Source organism: Plecotus auritus (genome assembly GCF_963455305.1).
Source record: "Plecotus auritus genome assembly, chromosome: 8".
NCBI classification, from domain to species: Eukaryota; Metazoa; Chordata; class Mammalia; order Chiroptera; family Vespertilionidae; genus Plecotus; species Plecotus auritus.
This window is the reverse complement of record NC_137782.1, coordinates 16,699,848-16,726,868: the sequence shown is the minus strand read 5'-3', so window position 1 is coordinate 16,726,868 and position 27,021 is coordinate 16,699,848.

Sequence of the window (27,021 nt, the reverse complement as noted above, 5' to 3'; positions counted from 1 at the left end):
TTTGGATTTCTGTTAACCCCATTCTTTCAAATATTTTCATTTATTTCAGAGAGAAAAGGAGAGGGAGAGGGAGATAGAAACATCAATGATGAAAGACAATCATTGATCCGCCGACACCCTCATGCCCCCTACTCAGGATTGAGCCTACAACACAGGCATGTACCCTGACCGGGAATCGAACCATGACCTCCTGGTGTATAACTCGTCCTTCAACAATTGAGCAAGCCCATTCTTCCCTGGGCAAACCCATTCTTTTTAAAATGAGAATTAAATACAATGTGTGTACTTTAGTAGGTTCTTACTATTTCTTTCTGGATGCTCAACAGTCTTGGATTCTTTCCAGACAGATATAGCCTCACTCCCAGGAAGGATGACCTTGGCCAACCAGGATGAGGGGATGGACACAGAGAGACTTCTTGAATTTCACTAAATCTCTAGATGTGTGAGATTTAGTTAGGAAAGTGTCCTGGGAATATACCATCCATAGCTCAGTCCACAGCGTTGTAGATTTAAGCAAATTTTTGCCTAGAGAAATCGGTTTGGGTCTTTTAGTGTGAAACAAACAGAAAAAAAAAAAGTATGCCCAAAATTCTGTATCCTGTAAAATTGTATATTTTTATAATAAAATCGATGAGGTTATAAGAAAGAAAAGTGTTGCAAGTAGAATGGAAAAGATACCCTAACGCCTCAGATTAACTCCAGGATTCAGGCAAGTCTGTGCACTTTGCTTTGGAGCCTTTCATTCTGACCTTCAGAGCTTCAAATGTTGGTTAGTTCTCATCATCTTGACTAGTTACTATCTCTTCTCAGAGAATCAACATGCATAGTTCACTCAGATCCCAAATCCAAAAGTGCTTCCTTTAATAAATACTCCCTGCCCAGAATCCTTCAAGCTTGTCACACTGCTCACAGGTTAAAATCCTTATGTCTCAACTCTTGTACCAAGATTTCTGCAGATCTGCTCCTAAGCCCTCTCCCAGTAACCCCCTCTAGGGACCATCCTTTCCAGTCAGAGCAGGCATCTGATGCCTCATCCCCAAGACCACTCTGAGTTTTATTTCCACAGCATTCTCCCTTAAGATCCACCTGCAGTCTTAAACTTTGCAGAGTGATCCCTGACACACCCATTCATTAAAGCATCTACTACCTTGTAAATCTGTAGTGATTGTGTAGATAATAAGGGTGCATACTTTATAGGGGATAACAACTTACCTCATATTTTCATCACAATTGGGTTATAAGCTTTTTGAGGGTATATTTTATGCTTCTTTGAATCTCCTTGTGACAAAATAGTGCTTTGTATATATGGGGTGCTGAATTAAAAAAAAATATCGTTTGGTTGCATTGATAGTAAAATGAATGTTCTTTTTTACACTCAAATATATCTGACTAGCATCTATTTTGATAGTTTAAGGAGACAGTAATGGAATAAGTCTGATCTTCAGAAAAGCAGGTATTTTTACTTTTAAATCTATACTATTTAATATTTAGCCAGTCCCTATTGCAGAAGTAGGTAGAATCTTTATATTATTTCTTGCCTTAACACCTTCCAGCTATATTTATATGCATTTTGTATTTATTTTAAGTATGTATAAATCTTACATAAGCTGAAATCAGGAAATAGAAGTCTTCTTTCTTTATACATAATTTTTCATATACCCTATTTTACTGGAAGCAAACTAAGCTCCAATAACTCTTATCACTCCAAACAATCACTCAGGCCAGGAATGTATGCAATAGATGCCTATGTCTCCCTGTTAGGCATATCCAGGTTTTATTATTTTTTAATTTAGCTAAAGATTAATGGGTACTCAAAAATCACTGTTTATATATTATCTATTTAGAAGGCATTCTATGTTTCCTTATATTCTAAGACAATGTTCTTTCCTAAGCTACTGAACAGTGAATTATTTCATAAGTAGGTTTTTTATGTTTCTATTGGTTACACACATGATCACAATGGACTGTAGGAACCTTTGGATCAAGATAGATAATGCTCTGAGGGCATTTCATAGCATGGATGGTGCTTCCTTTGTTGTTCCAAGGGGTCTTTTCATCTTCTCTGAGGAAAGCAGCTTTGAATATTTGTGTCATGGAAGAAAAGCTGTCTCCATCACTCAACTGGTACCTACCCTGCTCGTTTTGTTCAAAACATCTGGTGATTGCAGAAGAAATATCAATCACAGACACTGCCCACAAATTCTGAGCAAGGCTATAGAACCTTAAGACTAAGCAGCTATGGAGAAAAGTGTTTGTTAGAGGTAAATTGTATGCAAAAGACCATCTTTGCTTAAGGAGCTCAAAGGAGAACACCTTCCATATCTGTAATGAGAAAGGGCATGCCAAACCCATGGGGAATGCCAATATTCTCCATGCTTGGATAGGATTTAATCAACATGGCTCTTTTCCTGCATATTGCATGTGGTTGATTTTGTTTTGTTGTTGGTTTTTTTTTTTTTGTTTTTTTTTTAATGTGAATTCTAGAGAAATGCAAACACATCACCACACTTTCTCATCTTCATATTTTATTTGTAACCAAGTATATCTCCTCTTCCAGACTGAATAAGTCATGTCACTCCTTATTCTGACTCCTTGTACCTATCTCTACTTTACACAAATTATTTATTGTGCATGCCTCTTCCTCAGTAAGTATTTATCAAGAGCAAGAAATGTGTCCTATATATCCATGTATCCAGTTTACCTAGAACACAGCCTGGCATGTAAGGGTGATCAATAAATGTTTGTTAAAATGTTCCAGTGAATTGTAAGGTGCTTTGAGAAAGGATTATATCTTGATCACATTTACATCCTTAGAATACTTAAAACAATACTTTGTAAATAGATGGAACTCAATGACTATTTGTTCCTTTAAAGTAAGCAAAAAATGCACGAGCTAAATTCTAAAAGATGAATGCTAAGTTAGGGCAGAGCATACCTTATTTTCAGGTTTGGGGCCCAGATACAGAACCCAGGCCATTAGTTGATATGAAAAATATACCAGACAACTACATTTATCTTATCCTTCATCGGAATAGTGTATCCCCCCACTAAAATATCTTTTAAAAGGAGAAGTTATCATTTATTATCATGGCATTTCATGTTTTCTTTCAAGTTCTATTTTTCAGCATCATATTCAGTAGGCACAGTTTCTCTGGTAACTTGTGCCACTCTAGTAAGTGCTAACTGCATGTTGATGGGGCAGTTTAAATGTGTCTGAGGAATAATTGTACCTGGCCTTTAACCTCAATGTTTTTAAAATGATACCTGCTTTGTTTTTAAAGGTGACTGAGACAGTTTGATATCATAAAGTGCTGAATAAATATCCAAGGCAAATACATTTCAAGACAGAGATGGGCTAGCCCCCTACTGTTCACATGATAAGTTCATCTTGTGGGTATTTGGAATAGAAACACAATTATTTCTTGGTGCACTTTTATCCCCACCCCCCATGAGCTATTTACTTTACACAGATTATTTATTGTGCATGCCTCTTCCTCAGTAAGTATTTATCAAGAGCAAGAAATGTGTCCTATATATCCGTGTATCCAGTTTACCTAGAACACAGCCTGGCATGCAAGGGTGATCAATAAATGTTTGTTAAAATGTTCAGTACATGTAAATAAATGTCATTCTCCTTTATAATTTCAGAGTAACATCAGTAAGGTGAGAATTGAAGCAAACATTAGGATATGGGCCTAGATACTGGGGATCTTTGGTAACTGGAAATGCAGAAAATCTGTCTTGCCCTGTGATCTATGAGAATTTGGCCAAAGTTACAGAGGCTTGGCATAATAGTCAGGATTCTCCAGAAATGAGAGAGAGAGAAAGATAGAGATAGAGATAGAGAGAGAGAGAGAGAGAGAGAGATTATCAGGAATTGACTCATGCAGTTAGGAGGCTGAGAACTCCCAATGCCTGCAGTCAGGTAGCTGGACACTCGGGAGAGCACATGTGTAGTTCTACTTTGAAAGCCAGCAGCTCCAGACACAAGAATACATTTTTCAGTTCAAGTCTGAAGGCAGATAATGACTGATGTCCCAGCTTAGTCAGTCAAGCAAGAGGAGTTCCCTCTTTTTTGGCCTTTTTGTTCTACTCAGGTCTTCAATGACTGGATGAGACCTACCAACATTAGGGAAGATGATCAGCTTTATTCTGTCTATGGATTCCAATGTTAGTCTCAATACCCTCAAGACACACCCAGAATAATGTTTGACCCTGTGACCAAATCAAGTTGATACATAAACTTAACCAACTCACTTGGTATTGCTTAAGACGGTGATTGGCTCTTGATATATATGTACATGTATATATATATATATATACTTATACAATTTATATATCATCCTATATAATAAAAAGGTAATATGCAAATTGACCATCATTCCAACACACAAGATGGCCACCCCATGTGGTCAAAGATGGCCAACACCAAGTGGACACAAGATGGCTGCTACAAGATGGACGGCAGGGGAGGGCAGTTGTGGGCGATCAGACAAGCACGGGAGGGCAGTTGGGAGGAACCAGGCCAGCAAAGGAGGGCAGTTAGGGGAGACAGGGCTGGCAGAGGATGGCAGTTGGGGGCAACCAGGCCTGCAAGTGAGTACAGTTGAGGGGGAGCCAAGCCTGCAGGGGAGGGCAGTTAGGGGTGACCAGGCCAGCAGGGGAGGGCAGTTAGGGACAATTGGGCCAGCAGGGGAGCAGTTAGGCATTGATCAGGTTGGCAGGAGAATGGTTAGGGGGTGATCAGGTTGGCATACAGAAGCAGTTAGGGGCAATCAGGCAGGCAGACAGGTGAGCAGTTAGGAGCCAGCAGTCTTGGATTGTGAGAGAGGTCCCAGATTTGAGAGGGTGCAGGCTGGGCTGAGAGACACACACTCCCTGTGCATGAATTTCATGCACCGGGCCACTAGTATTATATATAACTAATGCCCCGGTGCATGGATTCCTGCACATTTAAAGGAAATTAATTAGAAGGTGGCTGGTGGAGCAGGACTGGGCAAGACAGGCCAGACATGCACTGGAGCCAACCTTCCTTGGTCCCAACTTCCCTCGGTCTCTCCCCAGCAGGCCACACCTGGGGCAGTGCCATGGCTTGAGGATCATCTGCGGAGTGAGCATGGTCCCTCTGGCAGGTGGGGTCCCTTGGCCTGGCTTCTGGGGATCGGGCCAAAACTGGCTCTCTGACATCACCCAAGGAATCCTGGATTGTGAGAGAGCAGTTCTTGGGTGACGCACCCCAGAATCGGGCTCGTTCCTCTCTGGTTCCAGAGTGTGTCACCCGAGAACCGCTGCTGCCAAGTCACCAGAGCTGGGCAGCTCCTGCATATAGTGTCTGCCTCTGGTGGTCAGTGTGCATCATAGCTACTGGTCGGATGGTCACTTAGCCTTTTATATATATAGATTATATATAATATAATACTTATCTGTACATACTAGTATATATTATACACACACACACACACACACACACACACACACACACACACACTAGAAACCCAGTGCATGAAATTCATGCACTGGGGGGTGCCCCTCAGCCCAGCCTGCACCCTCTCCAATCTGAGACCCCTTGGGGGATGTCCTACTGCTGGCTCCCAACCACTCGCCTGCCTGCCAGTATGATCACCCCCTAACCATTCCCCTGCCAGCCTGATTGATGCCTAACTGCTCCCCTGCTGGCCCTATCACCCCCAAGTGCCCTCCCCTGCTGGCCTGGTAACCCCAACTTCCCTCCCCTGCTGTCCCAGTTGCCCCCAACTGCCCTCCCCTCCAGTCCTGGTTGCCCCCAACTGCCCTCCCCTGCTGGCCTAGTCACCCCTAACTGCCCTCCCCTGCAGGCCTGGTTGTTCCCAACTGCCCTCCCCTGCTGGCCTGGTCGCTCCCAACTGCCCTCCCCTGCTGGCCTGTTCACCCCTAACTGCCCTCCCTTGCTGGCCTGATTGCACACAACTACCTTCCCCTGCTGGCCATCTTGTGGCAGCCATCTTTGACCACATGGTGGTGGCCATCTTTGACCACATGGGGGTGGCCATCTTGTGTGAGGGGGGTCAATTTGCATATTACCTCTTTATTATATATATATATATATATATATATATATATATATATATATTCTTATGACTCCAAATCTCCAATTTACAGATGTAGAAACTAAGGCTGAGCAAGATAAAATAAATTTTCCCAAGTCAGAAAACATGTAAGTTACATGCCAAGACTGGATTCTATATCTATTTGACACCAAAGCTCTGCATTGTTTATTTTATTTTCCACAACATACCTGAAAATCGTGATACTCTCAAAATCTGAATTTATAGAAAATCTGAATATTTAAATATATTAGTCCTGTTTAGGAATACTCTTTCTGTCTTTGAAGTCAATTTGCAAGAAAATATCATTAGAAATAACTTTTCTTAACCTTTTGTACGTGTAGAGGAATAGCAATGAGAAGGGGACAATTCTGAGGTGTAAAGCTCAGAAAAGAGCAGGCTGAATTAAAATCATGAACACCAGACCATTGCTTTTCTCTGGGAGAAATACGTATTCCTGATACCAGAGTGTTCAAATTTCATTTCCCTAAATGACTTCTGAGTCGGGCCTCTCTGGTCTGCCTATGGAAAGCACAATTAAAGAGATAGGCTATGATAAAATTATTGTGATGTTAATGTTGATATGACAAACTATATAACAAACCTAGCTACCTTTCAAATTTTAGAAGGACAAGCCACCTAAAAAGCATGTATGGCACACCTGAGTTTATGTTGTTTTCCAGACTTACATATTGCTCTTCCATGTTAGAGTTAAAAAAAAAAAAAAAATCCAACCGCACATTATCATCCATACGTGATAATGATTTCAGAAATCATATTTTCCATTAAGCCATCTATTACAAGTTCACTTTTGAACCCATAAGATTATTTATGCGTGATTATTTACCATAATTCTCTAACCCTAAATCTACATCACTACCCTTGGCAATACATTTTATAAAATCCAATGGATATTTTTGCTTATAGCTATAATGGAATAATTGATACCAGACTAGCCCAATTATAAATTTGGGCAAAACATATGAAACATACTGTTGTCAGATAAAGAATAAGAGGGAGTATATGACTACAGTCATAAAAGAAGTGAAACAATGACAGAGCTCCATTAATTGTCCAGTATTTATGCTTGGGAACACTTTCCACACCAGAACATGATGATCTTACAGAATGAGGCACAAGACAAAGATCAGAACTTGGGGCCATGAAGGTGGGTGAAATATGTAGGACTTGATTCCCAAAGATAAAAGACCTCCAGAGAGGGTAGGAGTCATTGAGTCTTTGAATAAATGCTAATCAGATCATGTGCAGGAAGAAACACTATAAAGCCAAGCAAAAGCATGACCATAAAAATAATAATTATAAGGGGGAGGGGGGAGGGCTGTGACCAAAACATTCCTGGGGCTCACAGGGGACTGGGAGATGTTTAGCTCTGACGGTAGGAGTAAAGAGAAATTACTGAACAGCTGAGGCATTTAGTAGCTCCTAGAAAGACCACACCTTGAGAGTAGAGCTTCTTTGATCCTAAAGACTAATATCGAATAAACCATTCCATTGTAAAACAAGCCTTTAAAGGAGGCTGTTCTACATGTAAACTAACTTCCATCCTCTATAATGCAGCATTCTTTAAAGAAAAATAATACCCGAATACTCAATAACATAGAACCATAATACCTAACACACAAACAAATCTTATTAGACATATTTAAAATCAAGACAAAATAACTTATAACCAGAAGAAGCAAAAAATGAAAAATTAGGAGAAATAGACCATAGAATGATGGAACTGATAGTGTAGGGCTGTAAAAAGAGCTATTACAATTATGCTCAAGAATGTAAAGGAAAAAATGAATATAATAGAGAAACAAATGTAATATCTCAATATAGAAATAGATATAATATACAAATATCTAAATGGAAATTCTAGAATTGAAAAATTAATATAAATAAATTATGATATCTGCAATAAAACAGTGTATATATACATAAGCTTAAAAGTTAATAGAAGCTATAGAAGGAAAAGGTCAGTGAACTTGAAGACTGGGTAATAGAAACTATTTGAAATTCAGAAACTAGAGGAAAAAGGAAACATTTTCTAGCTCATTTTATGTGGTCAACATAACCCTGATACTAAATCCAGACAAGACCATTACAAGAAAACAAAAGTACAGACCATTATTCCTCATGAATTTGTATAAAATTTTTCTAACAATAAATTACCAAATTAAATCCAGAATATTATAAAGAGTAACACATAATGACCAAATGGAGTTGATTCTAGAAATGCAGTTTGATTAACATTCATAAACAGACCAATGTTATACACCACATTAACAAAAATAACAGTAAAATCATATGCCATCTTAATAGATTCAGAAAAACATTGGAAAAATTCAACATCCACATTTTATTTAAAATCTATATCAACTATCAGCAAATACAATAAGGAACTTCTTCAACCTGATAAGAGGAATTGGGGTAAAACCTGCAGCTAACTTCATGTTTAATGGTGAGAGGCAGAATGTTTTCAATTTAGGCTCAAGATTGAAAAAAAGGAGTTCACTTCTCATCACTTTTATTCAACATTGTACCAGAGGCTTAATCATATTCAATAAGATAGGAACATAACTAAAAGGCATATAGATTTGGAGGAAAGATGAAATAGTGTTTTATTCACAACTGATAATGTGTGTAGAAAACTTAATAATCTATACATACACTACTAAAACTAATAGTAAATTTGACAGAGTTCTAGGACATAAGATTAATATGTAAATTAAATTGCAATTCTGAGTACTTTAAAAATTAGAATTAAAACTTAAAACTTCTATTTATGTTAGAACCCAAATCCATGAAATGCAAATGGATAAATTTAACAAAATATGGGCAATATCTGCACACTGAAAACTACAAAACTTTGCTGAGAGAAATTAGAGAACTTCTAAACAAATATTCATAGACTTCAAGTCACAATATTGTTAAGATGCCTTTCTCCACAAATTATTCTATGGATTCAATACAATCTCAAACAAAAATCACACCAGGCATTTTGTAGAAATTGATAAGCTGTATCAAAAACATATATGAAAGTGCAAGGGACCTAATGTGAACAAAGTAATCTTGAGAAAGAACAAATTTGGAGGATTTGTTCTGATGTTTTAGATTAATTATAAATCTGCATCCATCTAGTCAATGTGGTATTGCATAAAGAAACACAAATAGTTTAATGGAAGAGAATGGTGATTTTAGAAATAGGCCTTCTAGTATTTGTTCAAATGGAGAAAAAGAAACATTCCAAACATACTCAGAAACAAATGTTTAGCTATATGGGAGAGAGAGAAAGAGAGACAGATAGAACCTCATCCTCTACTGCACACTGTACAAACATTAAATTCTAGATGGCTTATAGTCCTAATTTTAAAGTTAAATCTATAAAGTTCTAGAAGAAAATATAGGAGATTATAGGGTAGGCAATAACTTCTTAGAACATAGCAAGCGTTAATCATAATAAAAGAAAACAGGTAAATCTAATCTATCAAAAGTAAAAACTGTTCATTAAGAAATAGTGTTAAGAAAATGACAGGTAACTACATATTGGGAAATATATTTGTCTTACATATAAGTAACATAGGATTTGTCCACAATAAACAACTTAGAAAAGTCAATAAAAAAGACAAAATATTCTATTTTTAGATGTGTAAAAAACCTTAACAGGCACTTCACAAATGAAGATACACAAATCCTATCTAATAAAAGAGTAATATGCAAATTAACCATCACTTCACGACAAAATGGCGGCCCCATAGCCACAAGATGGCGGCGCCCAGTCCCCTCAGCTCCACCGCTGGAGTATTTGGGCCTGTTGGCCCAGCCAGCGGTCCCGGAGACCAAGCAGAGAGGTGGGATCTGCCCACTCCAGTAGCGGATCAAGCCTCACTGCTCTGCAGCCTCTGGAGTGTCTGGGACTGAGCAGTGAGGCTGGATCCGCCCCTGGAGGAGGCGGATCCAGCCTGCCACTCAGCTGCTGCTGCTGGAGTGTTTGGGTCTGTCCGCCAGCCAGGGATCGCTCGGGATCCACCCACTCCGGTAGCAAATCACACCTGGCTGCTCTGCCGCCTCTGGAGTGTCTGGGGCTGAGCAGTGAGGCTGGAGTGTTTGGGCCTGTCGGCCGGCCAGGGGTCACGAGGGATTCACCCACTGCAGTAGCGGGTCACGCCTCGCAGCTCTGCTGCCTCTGGAGTGTCTGTGGCTGAGCAGCGTGGCTGGAGTGTTTGGGCCTGTTGGCCCAGCAAGGGGTTGAGTGGGATCCGTCCACTTTGGTAGAGGATCTCGCCTCGCTGCTCTGCTGCCTCTGGAGTGTCTGGGGCTGAGCTGGGAGGCTGGATTGTTTGGGCCTGTTGGCCTGGCCAGGGGTCACCGGGACCAAGGGGAGAGGCGGGATCTGCCCACTCCAGCGGTGGATCCAGCCTCACTGCTCCCTAGCCTCTGGAAGTGTCTGGGCCTGTCAGCCCCTCCATGAGGGTGGATGCTGCATCCAGGGGGCACACACAAGTGGGCGGGGAGTTGACTCTGGGTCTTTTGGCACAGGGGGACTTGATGCTATGTCCCAGTTTGTGCTGGCCCAGACTCTGACAGCAGGGAGGAGGAAGTCCCACCCCTAGAGAATCAGTGGTTGGTCAGACAGCTCTCTGTCACCTGACAGCCAGGAGTCTCATTCACCTGACAGCAGGGAGGTGGGACTATGTCTAAACATCTACTATTGATACAAGGTAGCTCTGCAGCCGAAAGAAGCCAGCGTTATTGACAGAAAATGTCAAGACCAACGTGCGTCTGATCTTAAAGATAGGCAGGCGAGCAGTTGGGAGCCAGCAGTCCTGGATTGTGAGAGGGATGTCCAGGCCTAAACGGGCAGTCGGACAGCCCTCGAGGGGTCCCAGATTGGAGAGGGTGCAGGCTGAGCTGAGGGACAAACCCCCTCCCCCGTGCATGATTTTCGTCACTGGGCCTCTAGTATATAATAATAGCATGGAAAATCACTCAAGATTATTTATCAGGGATATGTAAAATGAGACTACACACCCATCAAAATGGCTAAAATTAAAAATACTATATCAGGTGTCAGTAAAAATGTTGAGCAACCAGATTTCTCAAACATTGCTGGTGAAAATGTAAAATTGTTGAAACACTTTGAAAACAGGCCTGGAAATGTCTCATAAAGCTAAACATGCATATGTACTATGATACAAAGTTCCACTCTTACATATTTACCCAAAAGAAAGGATTCGTCCACCAAAACCTTGTACAAGAATGTGCATAGGAACTTTAGTACAACAGCTAAAAGTGAAAAAACAATCCAAATTCCCATCAGTAGAAAAACAGATTAAAAATATATTATTTTATTCACACAAGGCACTAATATGTAGGAATAAAAAGAAACTGCTAATATATGAAGCAATATGAATGAATCTCAAAGAAAGTATATTGATTGAAATAAATGACACAAAAGAATACAGTGTGATTCCATTTCCAAGAAATATTACAACAGGTAAGAGGACTCTGGTAAAAGAAATCAGATGAGTAGTTGTATCTGAAGTGGGTTGGGGATTTACAGGGAGGGAAAATTTTCTGGGGTGATAAAAATGGTCTATAGCCTGATAGAGACATTGGATATGCAGGTGCATGCATGTGTCAAAACTTATGAAACTGCACTCTTTAAATCTGTGCATTTCCTTGTACATAAATCATACCTCAACCAAATATTCTTGACCAAAACAAGCCAGTGGAAAGCATGATGTCTGGTACATAGTAGGCACTCAATAAATATGTTCTGGATAATATTATTTCCAGTAAGAATTCCAGATAGTTATTTTTTCCTGTAAAGAAGTACAACCAGCCCTAACCAGTTTGATTCAGTGGATAGAGCATCAGCCTGCAGACTGGGGGGGTCCCAGGTTCGAGTCCTGTCAAGGGCATGTACCTTGGTTGTGGGCAAATCCCCAGTGGGGGGCGTGCAGGAGGCAGAATCGATGTTTCTCTCTCATTGATGTTTCTAACTCTCTATCCCTCTCCCTTCTTCTCTGTAAAAAATCAATAATATATATATATTTTTTTTTTAAAAAAAAAAAAGAACTACAACCAATATTGAGGAAACAACTCAAAGAGAATGTTAGTTGCATCATCTTTGTTCATAATGGATATCAAAATTATTTTTGCAATATTGATTCCTGTTTCTAGAGAAACTAAAACAGGCTGATTTTTTCAAACTGTGAGAGTTTTAGGTAGTATTAAAGTGGCTCATTGGCAAAGTAGAAGCTAAGCAAACACAGATCTCTCAGCCTGACCTCTACCTTGATCAAACCCAAGCCAAAGACTGTGGATGCATCCCTCAAAGTCCATTTGGTGGACAGAAACTGTCAATAACAGTCATACTTAGCAGAAATTCATTAACCTGCAGACCTTTTCCATGTGGGGAAATATTTTATCAGTCTATTGAAAGCATATTCATTTCTCTAAAAACAACCTCACATGCACTTCCTTCTTGAAGTCTTTTTCAAGCTTTGCAGCCTGAAATGATCTCTACATCTTTTAGATCTTATGGCAATTTCCTTCCTAGTGCCTCTATTATAAAACCCATCACCTTCTACTTTATATTACAGCAATTTGGGTACCTGTTTTATCCCCTCTTAGATTGCAAACTGCTTTAGAGGACAGAGATTGTTATTCATTCTATATTCCCACAGAACACACCACACTATAGTTTTCTACCCACATATTTGCCAAATAAGTCCATGAATAAATGGAAGAATGGAGACATGTTTGGATTGATGAGAGGAAAAAAAAACTCATAATGACAAAGAGTAGAATGTATTTTTGTATGGTAGTTTTTTCAGTAATCATGCTAATTTTTTTAAAAATGTAATTATGGAGCACCATCATTTGACAGACATTGTTCTAGCTGAGCCTTATAGGTAAACATGGAATTAGACACAGATCTTGCCCTAAAATAAATTATAAATAGGAAAGGGAAATAGAATATTTATGTAAGTACATACTATTTACATACGTAAATAATTGTAAAGCAATGTATTAAGCAATCTAATGGAGGAGAGTTCAGGGGAGAATGATAACAAAAACAAAAAAGCAATCATATCAAATGGAAGTTTGGAAAATTTCTGGGAGGAATTTCAGATACCTTCACAGAGTAGTAATGATAACTGACTCTATAAAGAGCAAATTAGGCTATGTTCAAATCTTTAATCATCTCAACAACCCTAAAGGTACTATTATTATTCCTATTCTACATATTAAGAAACTGAGTTGCTAATATTAAGTATTTTGCACAAGGCCATTACAGTTAATGATAAGAGTGGAATTCAGGTACAGAAAATTTGAACCCTGAGCCTACATCCTCAATTAGAGCGATTTAGGTCTTGAAAAATAAGTAGGCATTGTATCTGCTCCATTTGTCTGGTATGCATGAGGATGTTCATTATGAGGTTAGAGTGGTTTTATCAATCAAGGTTTTTTTTTTTAAAAAAAGATATTGTTATTGATTTTTAGAGAGAGTGGAAGGGAGAGGGACAAACAGAAATATCGCTGTGAGAGCAGAACATCAATCAGCTGCCTCCTGCACACTCCCTACCAGGGATTGAGCCTGCAGCATTGCTTCCTTCAAGTTGAATTACTAAATCTTGCTACCTTATTCAACAATGGAGAATCTACCAAAAAGATAAGAGGATTTCTCAGAATATCCAAACAGGTATTGAATATCCAAAGCTCAAGAAGGAAAAAGCTGTCCGATAATGGGTCTTAGTAGCTCTTCTCTTTATCTTTTAAATTTTGGATCATGTGTAAAACCCTGGATCATTTGTGGTCAAGGGTAGGGTCATATTGTACCAGGGTCACCACTTGAATGATTATAAGGGTATGCCATTCACATTATAAACTATATAAAGGAAATATAGATGTCACTTGGAGTTGCACAATATTTACACTCATTTGGCAGTTCCAATGGTAGTCATGTGATTCATGGAATATGTCAATTTCCAAAAGAAAGGGAAGATTTGAATAGAAACAATGCAAAACAATAAAATGAATATATATTGCAGAGATTTGGGACAGAGACAAAATTCAGAATTTTTGTATATAAATGAGTCTTAGGCTTTTCACAGTGTCAAAAATTAGGCCATGTTTTTATTCTTAGTCCCTGCTTAAATCCTATGCACGTGGCATTTCTGACAAACAAGGTTTCATTTTTTTTTGGAGATTTCATTTTTTATTAAGTAAAAATTAGTTTAGAATGATTTCACCTGGATTACAGTACATTTTCCCCCTAACTCAACATATTACTTGGAATTGTAGTGACCTTCACATTTTCAGCTATTTTGTATCATGGTATGATGGGTGTGTAACTAATAAACTGAATAGCCTATGATTTGAATCAAATTTAAGAAAGGAGCACTGTATCCAAAGGTGAGTCTAGATAAAGGCTATTCTCTCATATTAATGGTGCCAATGTTTTAGCTGCTTCATCTGCTATGTCTTTGTGGAAAAAGAGAAAATGCACAGAGAAAATAAAATAATATTATACTACCATGTATTTATGAAAACTAAGTACTGTATGTTATTTTACTTCATCTTTTCACTGACACAGGTTTTTTATCCCCTTACTTTAGAAATGTGAAAACAAGCTGAGAGCAGTTAAGAAATTTACCTAGAGTTACAGTGGTAGAAAATGGCACAGATGAAAGTAAACTCTCCATCTGCACCTCTACATCAGGTCTATCTGGAAAAGCATGAGGTCACTGACCCAGATTAGTAGCTGCAACCAGAAGCAGTAGGACACTCCAGTTTATTGACATGTGTAGCACATTCACTAAAACCCAAATCAACCAACATCATTACCTCCTTTCAAACTCAACATTTCCTTCACTTTAAGGATATACTGTATTACTGATGTTCAATCAAATTCCAACTTAGGAAAATTGAGGTTATTTGGTAGGCTCAGTTACTAGATGTGACATTGTTTTTTAAAGGAGTAGAATTATAATTTGCTAATTATAGAATTTCTGCCCTTGGTAGCTTTTGTCTGGTAGACCTGTTTTTCCCTTCCTGAGTCTTTTTCTCCTTCAGTGCAGGTATAACTGGACTTAATAACCACTCGCATAAAGAGTGACTTCTTCAATCAGTAATACTTAACTAGACTTGAAAACAGAGACGCAAAACCTCCATATAAAATAAATCCCATCCAAGAAGTTAAGAAGCTCTACCCACATTGTTGGCTGATCAGTGACTTATAAGCTGAAACTCTGCAAACAAGGCAATCACTCAGGGCTTCTCTTTCCTCATCTATCAATTATAACACAGGTTCTAATCCCTAAAGTACAGAGCAACGGCTTAAATGAGGTAATGCCCCTGCAAGGGCTTTCACTAAATACAAAGCACATTGCTATGCTTTACCTTGACACACATTTTAAAAGAATCCACTAATTCTTCACATCTGTAAAGTGGGAAAATCAGGAAATAGGAGGGTGAAAATAGAAGACATATCTTCCAAGAGGCCGGTAGAGGGATTAGAGACTGGAGAGAGCCCTAGGGGCCAAATAATGAAGTGGGATTTGTACTGAGGCCACTGGCTGTGGCAGGCACTGACTTTCTAAGACAATAAAAATAAAGCTTCTAGAACCCACTAACTTCAAATATTTATGCCTGGGATTATATAACCCAAAATACGAAAATCCATTATACTCATCTGTCTTTTGGCCTTTGCCACATTTTTGCACATTAGATAATCTTTGGTAAAATCCTCCCTGACTTTCTTCCATCAGTGTAGCTTTCTAGAATATGAAGCTATCTTGAAAAAAAAAAAAAGTGCAATCTAAAGAATCAGAGGTCAGAGGCAAAAATCTCTTCTGTCCCACTAATAGAGCACTGAACTAAAGGTCTGGCTGGTCCCTTTGAGATTTTGTCTTATGTAAATGTTCCCACCTCCTGGAGAGTCCTCCCTTATGACTTCGTTAGAAAGACCATATATTTCCAGATTTCGTTTGGGGAAAGCATTTGTTGATTCAGGAAAGAGAAAAACAAATTCCTTGGGGTGCACTGACGTTGATGAGAAATAAAGCCAGAGTCCAACAATGCTGTGAGACCAGGAAAACCCAGCAATGTAGAACGAAAGTCAGAAGATGTTTCAACTGCAAAGGGCGAAGAAGTAAAGAAGTGAAGAAGTAAAACCACCCACAGCCAAGTTCTCTTTAAGTATGTATTTTGGGGACAGAGGAAGTAAGGGGAGGTTGTCCCTGGAAAGGTAGCTCATAGGGTCTTCAGAGCCCACCTTTGGTCCAGCCATTTTGTTGAAGAAGGTTAAGCCTGTCTGAAACAGCGTCAGTGGCTGGAAAAGTATTTGACCTTCATTGGATCATCAGTCATTCTTTTGCTTGAGTGACTGAATGAAGAGTGTGTCATTCTGTCATAGCGAAAAACTGGAGAAGTGAAAAAAATTAAATCGATTCCCTCCATCTCAGAAAGGCTTAGTTTCATTGGCATCTAACTGACACAAATGCTCTTCACTGGATTTCTGTTTGCTGATAGTAATTAAATATTTCTGTCTTTGACTTCACAGCCAAATGCCCTGGCTGACGAGTAGGACAGTATGTGTTACCCTTAAAGCATGGGGTTGGAATGATGCTCATCTTCAATGCCTCTGATTACAGACATATGTCTGCCTGGGTTCTCTTTTCCTTTACAAAATGCAAGACACTATTAAAATAAAAACAATAAAATCTATAATGTACATTATGTTGACATTTGTAGTCCTGTCTTGGCTGTTAATTGGAGTCTATATAAAAATCTAGATTGCAGATGAATGATTAAAGCAGTTTATGAGTTTACAGGTTTTCAGTATTTATTTAAACATTGAAAGATGCATCTAAAAGGGAGAAATGAATAGGATGACAGTAAGGCAAATGAGAGATCTGGGTAACAGGATCTATCATCGTTTTTGCCACAAAGTATTCCAACGTGAGAACTTGATGGCCTTTCATGTTTTGTTTGCCTGCTTGCTTCTTTCTGTTCCCCACCAACTCCCAAAAATGAGATGGTAGGGAAATGGCAAGTTTGTTTTCCAAAGCGATGGCAAGATGGGGATTTCTCTGTCCCTTATGAAAAGAGTGAATGGCAATTGTCCTGGGTGGCTTTCAATAACTAGTAAGATTAACCTCAGAAAAAGCTCTTGTAGCTGGGACATTGATTGTTCTTTCTCATCTGGGCCAGAGTCTATTTGAGGAGTCTCAGCACCATCTCTAAAAGGGAAGGGAAGGGGATGGAGGTCAGGAGTTACACAGTATCATTTTCTTCTTTAGAATTCTTGTGCTCAGGATGGGTCTCTGCACACAGTCTAGTTGGGAATTGGGGGCATCACCTAGAGATTTTAGACCCTAAAAATGATTTATTTAGAGGGTTCTATATACTTGAGAGAGTTTTGCTTTTTATTTCTTGCTGAAACTTACCTGAAATTACCTTAGGGCTCCATTCTGCTTTGCTATAATTGATGAGATCACAATCTTCCTACTTTATTTAAATAAAAAAAGGTCTGAAACTAAGCAGGAGGAAATGAAGGAAAATCTGACAAATACCAGATGCTAGATAAATAGAATTAAGATTACCAATGTCTCAAAATAAGCCCTTTTGTTCCCTTTTTTTCTTTTGTTTCCCTGATATATACCATTTGACAAATTCAATTTTTATTAGTAAACTAGAGGCCTGGTGCACGAAATTCATGCATAGGGGGTGTGTCCCTCAGCCCAGCCTGCACCCTCTCCAATCTGAGACCCCTCAAGGGATGTCTGACTGCCCATTTAGGCCCGATCCTATCAGGATCTCACAATCCAGGACTGTTGGCTCCCAACTGCTTACCTGCCTGCCTTCCTGATTGTCCCTAACTGCTTCTGCCTGCCAGCCTGATCACCCCCTAACCACTCTCCTGCCAGCCTGATTGATGCCTAACTGCTCCCCTGCCAGCCTGTTTGCCCCTAACTGCCCTCCCCTGAAGGCCTGGTCACCCCTAACTGCCCTCCCGTGCAGGCCTGATCCCCCCAACTGCTCTCCCCTGCAGGCCTGGTCACCCCTAACTGCCCTCCCCTGCAGGCTTGATTGCCCCCAACTGCCCTCCCTTGCAGGCCTGGTCCCTCTCAGCTGCCCTCCCCTGCTGGCCATCTTGTGGCAGCCATATTTGATCACATGGGGCAGCAATCTTGTGTGTTGGAGTGATGGTCAATTTGCATATTACCCTTTCATTAGATAGGATAGAGCCCTGGTGCACGGGTGGGGGCCGGCTGGTTTGCCCTGAAGGGTGTCCCGGATCAGGGTGGGGTTCCCTTGGGGCATAGGGCAGCCTGGGCGAGGGGCCTGTGGTAGTTTGCAGACTGGCCACACCCCCCAGCGACCCAAGCGGAGTCCCTGGTATCTGGGATTTATTTATCTCCTATAATTGAAACTTTGTAACCTTGAGTGGAGGCCTAGGCCAGACAGGGTGTGGAAAGCTTGGCTTCCTCCATCGCTGGGGGCAACTCGAGCCTCCTGCTCTCTCTGTGGCCACAGCCATCTTGGTTGGGTTAATTTGCATACTGGCTCCTTATTGGCTGGTGGGCATGTCTTGTGGGTGTGGCAGAGGTATGGTCAATTTGCATATTACTCTTTTATTAGATAGGATATTTGAGTTAGATTCTTGGAACAGCCAAAGTGTTCCAAGATCATCTTTCTTGCCAATATTCAAATTAAAATATTTATGTGCTACCTATTATTGTTTTTGAGATCTTATTTAACTTTAGTAGTTAGGACAATGTAAATCAATAATATAAGCATTTACAATGCAAGCCATTGGGTTGAGAAGATTTGAGATTTGAGCTGAACTGGAAAGAAACTGGTGTGAGAAACAAAGGAAGGGGAGTCTGTATGTACAGTCCTTTCTTTTAACTTAGGTAGCCACACATCTAAATTATGACCTTACTTCTTACCTGATGTCCTCATAAATAGATTTGTATTTCTCAGGCTGTTTTGTTCAGATGCTATGCTCTACATATTGTATCTTATCTCTCATCTTCATCACAATCCTGAGAGTCAATATTCATCAACCTAGGTTACCAAACATGTGACACACCTTGGAATTGATTCATCTTGCTTAAAATCAGTGCTATTTCAATGCAGCACACTGTTTCTATGTGATCAGTAATATAGCAATGGAAGAAAACACTGTGTTTAAAGAATGCTAAGGACTCCATTGTGGCTAGTTTGAGCATATTTGTTGGGCACTGAGTTAAATTTGAATAATTTGATTTGGGTTAGTTAAGGAATGACCCAGCCCAAAACACTGGAAGTGAAGACTAAACTGTATTTTGAAAGCCACATAGAATCATTGAAGAAGGGAAAGGGTATGAAAGCTACTGACATCATAAAGAATATAAGTATTTTCATTGTAACTTTTTTTTGTATATAGTCTCCTACATAGAACCAGTAATATAATGGGTACTGTTCAATAAAGTTTTTATGAAAAACCAAATAGAATTCAGTTTGAATCAATTCACTGAACTAATTAAAAATTAAATCAGGAGCCACAATCAGTTTTATTTATGGATTAGACTTCATTGATCACTTTTTATGCTAGAGGAAAAATTTGAACCCAAGTTCCTATCTTTCTGAACACTCACTGAACAATTACATGTGTTAAGTAATGGTTATTTGCAACAAATATCTATTGAACACTGGCTATTCACAGAAAATATATATTGAACACATGCTATAAAATGAACCAATGTGGTGCTTTGTAGATACAAGAAGTTTGCAATAAAACTTCCACTCAAAACACTTAAAATCTTTCTACAGAGATTAGACTTAATCTTTTGAAAGCTGTATTAATAATAAAAGAGCAATAACAGTTCACTAGTAAAAATATAGGAAATACATGAGTATGCAGCAAGTAATGGCTCAGATAATATTAAATAATTCAACCCCTTTAACAAATTACCTCCCAAGTGTAAAGGCAAATTTCTATACACCTGTTAGTAATGTCAAAATGTTAAATGTATAAGCTATGCAAATTTACTTGTGAATGGGGTACTTAGAGTGTTTCTTACCAATATATTCCAATTGCACAAAACCAAATCTGAAAAATTATACATCTGCTTGGTGAGCTCCAAGTGAAGAGAATATTAAATTTTCATTTAGACACTGACTATAACCATCAGATCACAAAGGAAGCAATTAATGGAAGTAAAAGAGATGACCTAGTTATACCTCTGTGACTTAGGAACCACACCCTAAGCTAAGAACAATCAAATTCAGTATAGCCAACCCTGTGGCCTCATCAAGAAGGCTAATTATTGTTCTCTTCCCTCCCTAACTTTACCTTTTTTCAAGGTCCATATTTTTTCATTTATTGAGAGACCTCCTACTGATATTTGGAACTATTAGATAGCTACAAATGGATAGAATAGTACTAGTTTCAGCTTCTGGTTTCCCTTTTGGGTTCAGTGTAACCATTTTAATTGAAATGACCCTTTCTGGATCTCAGGTGTGTGAGTGAAAAAAAAGGAGTTCTTAGGAAAGTAATATCAAAGGGTGATTTGATTATAAATTAATAGTCATGTCCCAACCATATAACATTGTAGTAAAAGTTTTATCTTTGCCATAAACAAGCCTTGTCCATTGTTACTGAGTATCTAGGTTAACACACCTTTGAAATAAGCCCTAACAACCCTCAAAAGAACACATGATCTAGTTAGCTATCTTGCAATCCAATCCCCATTGTGCTTTCTCCCATCTCCATATAATCTTCATTATGTTCCCTCTTAATTTCAAATGCATAAAAGAAACTGCAAAACTATTATACTCTGGAGCATTTGGGTTCTTGATCCCCAGTGTATGTGGTCAGTTTTGCTCAAATACGTTGTTATCAGTTGGTTGGGTGTCATCCTTTGCACCAAAAGTTTGATTCCCAGTCAGGGCACATGCCCAGGTTTCAGGCTCAATATCCAGTAAGGGGCCCACAGGAGGTAACCAATCAGTGTTTCTCTTTCACATCAATGTTTCTCTCCCCCCGCCCTAAAATATATATGAATTATCTCCAGATTTTGACATTTCTTATGTCAACAAGTGTATCCATTACATGTGCCTATGTAAACCAGCTTGTTCTGTATCCAGGCAGAAAAGTCATTTCTGTTCTCATGTTGAAGCAATTACTTTACCAAAGAAAGAATCTCACCAGTGAAGAGATGAAGAGGCCTGGCCACCTCTTTCATATGCATAGATAGATAGATAGATAGATAGATAGATAGATAGATAGATGATAGATAGTCCTACCAACTCATGCCCTATCTCAAATATCTCTACATATTGGATGAGAAGAAGGTGGCTGTATACTATGTGGGGAATGAAAAGCATACCCACATCCTGAAACGATCTGCAAAAATGTAGTTCTCTGCAATCAGAATTGCCTGCATTAGTCACCCCTGCATAAGGCACACATTCAAGTTCAAAGGCTCTACCTTGGAATGACATCTATGTGCATCAGCAACTTCAATTATTGGTGACATAAAACCTATAGTTAGGTTTATTCTATAAATTAGAGAAATTTTAACAAGATTAAGGATTAGGAAAAAGCTTACTTGGGAGATCTACAGTGAAGAAAGTTTCCATGACAAGCATAGGGGTATTTCAAAAGTGAGACATTTTAGAAAAGAAAGTGTTTAGGATTGAAATGACTCAACTTTTTTGTTTGTTTAATTCCACAATCTGGCCAATCACCTGCCTATACAGTTTACTTGAGATGTCTGAGATGTTTTATGGCACTTGGAGATAGTTGAGTAGCTGAGCCCCTTCCTTTTACCTACCCTTCTAAAAGTTAAGATATATATATTTTTTAGATTTCTGGATTTTAGATATTCTACCAACATTGACACCATTAACAAGATACAGCAGGTCTCTTCAATGAAGACAGAATTCAATGAAGACCATTGATTTTGTTATGGATGAATGTTGGTTAAAGGATTCAGATCTAAGTCAGCCTTTTATTTTAATTCATTATGTAAATCCTGAAACACTTCTTCAGATATAGTCAAACTCTTTTTTATGTTGTAATCTTTTTGATAATGCCATGAAAATCCCATCAAAAATTTTATCCTGTTTCATCCTTTGATGATTTATTTACAAACTGATGACACCTACTTTGCCAGAGGACACTTTTTTCTAGATATCATCAAAATACAGCTACTTTCAAGGTGGCTGAATTACATGTCTCTATTACCTGTCAGCCAACAAGAAGTGTGACTGTATATGCATATGCTGGAAAAAGTATGTAAAAGCAAAGAGGTTTGCATAATCATTTAATTCACCAGTAATTTATTGCACTAATTTTTGCACAGCACTGACCTACAGAATGCACTTCATTGTTAATGGAAGGGAGAGAGGCTTATGATAGTCACCATTTACTTTGTTCCAAGCACTTAAGAAAAATTCTTTTAAGAATCTCAGCAACCATATAAAATGAAAATTATCCCAGATTTATTTATTTTTTAAATAAGAGGACTGGGGCTTAGTGAGATTAAGTAACTTTCACCAAAGCCACATGGTTACATAGCATTGGAACTGGAATTCAAATCACGTCTGTGGCCCTAAAGGCAGCACTGGACACTCCTGTATAGCTGCCTTCTAACTAGTGCTCTTACCTCTGCCATAGTTCAAACTCTCTAACCAGACTCCACAGCTGCCTCTGAAATGGTGACGATAATGTGATAAGAGGTCTGCTGCAGCCTCATCCTTCCTGTCTTTGTTTTATGCATGACCTATATCAACTACATCAACACACGAGCACCTTACGTAGACCCAACCCACCCAGTTTTCTAAGCCATTGGGAAAGAGGAATTGGCCAGAAAGTACAGCCAAAAAGTGAGATTTAATAGCTTCTTCCTACAAGTAGACATAGCATCTGAATTCCTTTGGAGGAGCTTCAGGTGGAGTCTTCCCTTCACTATGAAGCCTTTATAACTCTCTCCATCCCCAGTACCTTACCCTAGTTAAACTAGTCCCCATGACACGAGTGCCTCAAATCCCATTTTATCACTCTTCCTCTCTTATTGGGGTCATGACAGAAACTTTAGCCAGTATTGCTAGGATAAACATGTCTTCCTAGCACTCACTGGCTCCTCTAAATAGAGCAGTTCTTCTCACACAGCCCATCAAAACTATCAGGAAAAATTGCTGCATCCTGCCTATCCCATACCCTTCCCATTCTGATTGGTTGGGTTGCAATTTTACTGCCTATCCCATACCCTTCCTATTCTGATTGGTTGGGTTGCAATTTTATGATGACCTTTTAAAATTTGAGAACTTAATCCTAAGAGATTTTAGTTCTCATACCTCCAGCAATGAAATTAAGATATCATGTCAGGACTGAAAGAATTCTTATAACCTTGACATGTTTATGTCTGATTATATTACCCATCAAGTAGAAAAAATTATTTTGTGAAACTTTGTTTCCTGTGGATAGAGCCCATCTGTATTATTTACTGGTATAACTTGAAAGCTACTTATGGAGCATGGCACATAGTAAGTGCTTAATAAATATTTGATTGATTTGAATCAATGTTTAGAAGGCTGAATTGATGAATGAATGAATGAGTGACATGCTTGTTGGCTGGATTACTCAGTTCTTTTCTCAACAAAGATAAGGATAACAAATCTAAACTGCCCTTTAGAATTAGGGTTTTGTTAAATCACATCAAACCAGTCTTTTTCCCAGGACCCCTGGACCAGAAACCTATAGGTATATCTATGAGCTAGGAATGGTTTAGTCAACTTGGGTGAAATATCAAGTCCTTCTACAGCTCACCTATATCTTCTTGGAAAGTGAGTTTATGTGTAACATAACATACATTAGGTCCTCGGGTTACATTGGAGATCCGTTCCTATGGTGCGAGGTAATGCGATATTCACTGTAAGTCGGAACCCACCTACATAAGCACCTACATCACTCACACGGAGCACATACACAGCAGTAATGAGGTGACACAGTAAAAAATAAATAAATAAATAAAAGAAAGATAGCAATTCCTGACCTTTACTTGTGGTAAATAAACAATAAAAAACATAAAAGCACATATGCACATACATCAAAATGACGGAACTTTTTTATTTTTATTAAATAAATGGGAGATGGCAACATAAGCATGAAATGATGTACATCAAGTCTGACATAACCCGAGGACTGCCTGTATTTAGCTAGGTGACATTCAACTACAAGTTTTTTTTTTTTTTTTTGTGTGTGTGTGTGTGTGTGTGTGTGTGTTTATCCCAGTTCTAATTGTTTTGCATTTGCTTTTCTATTAAAAGTCCTCATCCATATCATTCCAGTTCAGTTTTAGTTTTTAAAACCTGATGAGGTTTTAGCTAAAAGTGGCATGCTTAGAGGCCGCAGTGTATATCCATAAGAAACTATTACTAAGAATATTACTTTGGTTTTTACGATGGGTTTTGAATCAGAATTTCAATGACTTAAAAGTTTTCTTAAAATGTTTACCATGTGCCTAAATTTTCTTGATATTTATAAAGAAGGTTATTCTATGCCTGAGCTCTTTGGTTATCTGACTACTAGAGAATATGATGCAGAGAACAGTTACCGCAAGGAAAATATTCTTTTATAGCATCCTTTAGTATGCATTATAGCTCTAAAAGAAATGGAAGCCAAGATTTCCAAATATATTAGTTTTCCAAAGTTATCACTCAACAATATTTGGCACAAAGAAAGACCATAGGTGAAGTATGCACAGCCCTTGTTAAACCCTGGGTTTAATGATTTTCTTTTAGGACGGTTGTATTAAAATGCGGTCGTTAAAAAATATACTGCCATTCCAGCAGCATAAAAAATGCGTACAATAAGTTCACACAATGCATACCGATAATGACTCAACAAAATAAATGGTGAAATGAAACCAGCAGTGCTCACACTGGGTTTAAAATAACCTTTAGGCATTTGGGGATTTTTTATTGGTAACCATTTGGTGGCAAAATGCTCAGTGTAAAAGAACAGTTTAAAAGCTAATAGGAAAAATCTGGCATTAATAATGTGGTAGATTACAGTGAGAACAATAGTGAGGTTACTGCAGAGAGCAATGTATCTAGATAATTAAACTTAAACCATTTTGGTCCAACAGCAGTGCAAGATATGCCTGCTGGGAACAGGAGAGGCCCCATATGCAAAGCTGACACTGCAAGTAAGCAGTTGGCTTCCCAGTTACATCAGAAGATTGAAATAGAAAGTTGAGAAACAATAGAGAAGGGGAACCAATCACTAATCATCCTTTCTCTGCTTTATTTTTCTTTAACTCCAAAGATGATATTATCATTTTAATTCTAAGTTATGATGGGAAACACATTACCTCCCTCTTAATTTAATCTGTTTTAGAATTATGAACAAACAACTTAAATGTATAAAAGACTTTGGAGAATGAGCTATCGATAGAATTATCCATAGTTTGAAATTAAAGTTTAAATCCTGGTGCAGTTATTTCTTCCACATATCCATGATGAGTCCAATAACATCTTTGTGTCTCAGTTTGTCAGTCTGCATGATAATGAAGCAAATGTTAATCATGATCTTGTGATGCAGAGTGATTAATTAATAAATGACTAGGTCTTATCATATATAAATGATTTTGTTGGCAGTCTTAGATATATGTTTCTTCGAAGTCCACTGATGTTTGAGATTGGTTCTGACAACTACTATAAAAGAAGAAAAGAGTTATAGGGTTTTAATGACCAAACCATAATGGGAATGAATATGGACTAACTCAATGCTCAAAACATGATCACAGATGTTTAGATATTAATGTAAAAGAGAGTTAAAAACCACTGCATTGCTAATGTGCAAAATAATGACTTTGGGATCATCCTGTTTATTTTATTCTATTTGTTCTTTTGAAGTGACTTTTATTCATCTTTTTTTTTGGCTTTGTTTTTTTTGCTTTCTTTCATTTTAACCTTGCCTAATCCTAGATGAGAGACAGACTATGCTGGACACATTTCACATTGTGGAAACCTAGAACTCCATAGTTAAGGAAATAAAAACAAATAGATAAATACCATTTATTCCTCAAAGAAAAATTAGTAATTATTTAAGATTTAGCTTCTCCTTTAAGGTATAAAGGTCATGAAAATCAGAAGGGGTTATTGCACTTCATTTTTAAAAAAATTTTAATTTTCAATTATAGTTTACATTCAATATTATTTGCATTAGTTTCAGGTGTACAGCACAGTGATTAGACAATCATATACTTTGCAAAGTGTTCCCCCCAATATTTCAGTACCCATCTGACATTATACATGGTTATTACAATACTAGAGGCCTGGTGCATGAAATTCGTGCATGGGGGAGGGGGGTGTCCCTCAGCCCAGTCTGCACCCTCTCCAATCTGAGACCCCTCGAGGGATGTCCTGTGGGATTGGGCTTAAACAGGCAGTTGGACATCCCTCTCACAATCCAGGACTGCTGGCTCCCAACTGCTCACCTGCCTGCCTTCCTGATTGCCCCTAACCGCTTCTGCCTGCCAGCCTGATCACACCCTAACCACTCCCCTGCCAGCCTGATTGATGCCTAACTGCTCCCCTGCCAGCCTGTTTGCCCCTAACTGCCCTCCCCTGCAGGCCTGGTCACCCCTAACTGCCCTCCCCTGCAGGCCTGGTTCCCCCCAACTGCTCTCCCCTGCAGGCCTGGGTCCCCCCCAACTTCCCTCCCCTGCAGGCCTGGTCACCCTAACTGCCCTCGCTTGCAGGCCTGGTCCCCCGCAACTGCTCTCCCCTGCAGGCCTGAGTCCCTCCCAACTGTCTTTCCCTGCAGGCCTGGTGGCCCCCAAGTTCCCTCCTCTGCCAGCTTGGTCACCCCTAACTGCCCTCCCCTGCAGGCTTGATCACCCTCAACTGCCCTCCCTTGCAG